The sequence below is a fragment of the Lissotriton vulgaris genome, chromosome 2_1, assembly GCF_964263255.1.
Source record: "Lissotriton vulgaris chromosome 2_1, aLisVul1.2, whole genome shotgun sequence".
NCBI classification, from domain to species: Eukaryota; Metazoa; Chordata; class Amphibia; order Caudata; family Salamandridae; genus Lissotriton; species Lissotriton vulgaris.
In genome coordinates this window covers 745,131,257-745,133,142 of record NC_141687.1, presented here as the reverse complement: position 1 = coordinate 745,133,142, position 1,886 = coordinate 745,131,257, and positions in this window count along the sequence as shown.

The following is a 1,886-nucleotide window of genomic DNA, read 5'->3' as shown; positions in this document are numbered from 1 at the left end:
CCTGTAGGAGTCCCAGCCCAACCGACACTGCTCCTACATCTTGCTGCAGTGCCCTTTTAGTGTCTGATATCGCTGCTAGGATTTTTTCCAGGTGAAGATGCAAGGAGAGGTATTTATCAGTTGTTTCCCCTTTCTCATGTTCGCTATGCTGTGGGGAGTGGTCCATCCATGGTTTTGGGCTGGGTAGCCCCATTTTTGGTTTTTGGGCACCCCATTCTGCCCACTGGGGGTCTGGTTCCGACACCTCCTTCACCAACGAGTAGTCTTTCCACTCATTAGAGCTGCCGGAGTCCGAGTTATGTGTTTGTGTGTCTACTTTTCACCTGCTCCCTAAGCAATGCCTCAAGTCATTCACTCCCTTCGCCACCAATCAATCAGTTGTGGGGGCTGCACCATGCGTAAGCGCTGAACAGCCAGTGCTGCACTATTAGCTGGTAGCTGGAGTCTCCCATGACCACTGAACACCTCTCGGTCTGATAATTATCTGGCCAGGCACAACCTGGAACCGAGGTCTCCTCCACTCCCTCTCTCTACTCACATCCCAGTGATATTGCTCTCTCTCTAGGTAGCCTTGAACTGTGCTTCTATCCTGGCCTCTCTGAGTTTTTATGTTCCCCCGCATCACAACCTCACACGCAGATCCTTGCCTTGCTTCCACTGACTCGTGCAACCCATTTGGCCAGGTGTGTTTGTCTTCCCTTCACCAGTAAGGGACAGCTGACCGTTCCTGTCGAGGTTCATCCGCTGCCCAGCAGGGCACGACTCCCCTTTCTCCCCTCCCCTGCACAACATTACAGCGCGCCTCTGGTGTACGCCTTATGCTGTCATGGGGTCTTCCAATGCACCCAGAGCCATCAGGCGCATCCCCTGCATTGCAAAGGTCCAGCAGACGGTGGGCCACGTGATGGTCGATCACAGCTCTACTGCCTTCAAAACAGCCTGCCCCGCGCCTCCCCGGGCCATGCTCCCAATCCACCTCACTAGGGGAGAAGGCCCAGTTCAGATACCCCTTCCAGGCAGTGCCATATCACCTCTGTCTCCCGCAGACTGACTGAGAAAGGCACCTCAGGTCCAGCATGTCACCTCCCAGTGCTGCTAGGCCAAGAATCCACACCGGAGCTGGTACCAATTGCCTGCGCTGCTCAAAGGTGTCTGCCTGCATCAATGCCTCTTCCCTTGCTGGGTATTGCGATCCCCGCGTGACTCTCTTCTCACCTCCTGAGTCTTAATGTTTGAGTGAGCCTCCAGTGTATTGTGCTGCAGTCGAAATCAGGTGAGGCCTTCCCAGGTGCGCCTCCTTTCCCCACCACCCTGGAGCCTGAGGGCCCACAGTCCTCCACCCACGTATGGCACCACAGTAGTCCAGAGTGCGTGTCCAGCAATCACCTGCCCTCCAGCTCAGGTCTCCTCAGCTGCTCGATCACGGATTCCTAAGGCGAAGGCGGACAATTGATTGCCAACGTCTTCCGAAGTCGCCAGGATGCCTCTCTCAGGGCCTTCTCCAGGGATCTGTATCCAGCCAATGACGTCACATCGCCTTCCCGTCGTTCTGGCACCGATCCCCAGTGCTCCGTTCTCTGTTTTTCCCGCCCCCTCTTCTGTCCCTTTTCTCTTCTGGCCTCAAGCAGCGCAATTCTAACGTGCCCCAAGCCCGGCTCCTCTAGGGGTCACCTCCATCCTCCGAGTAACGCCGGTTGGAGGGCCCCACAGCTCGCTGATTTGTCCCTGCTCTGTTCGGCGGAGCTGCATGGCATCAGGGCGCCCCTTCCTCATTTCTCTGGCTGCCAACGAGGAGTCGTGAGGTGCCAACAGCTCCAGTGCGCCACAGAATCGCCCCAGCTCAGATAAAGTAAGGATAAATTAGGGACCAGGACACAGCCTAGCTA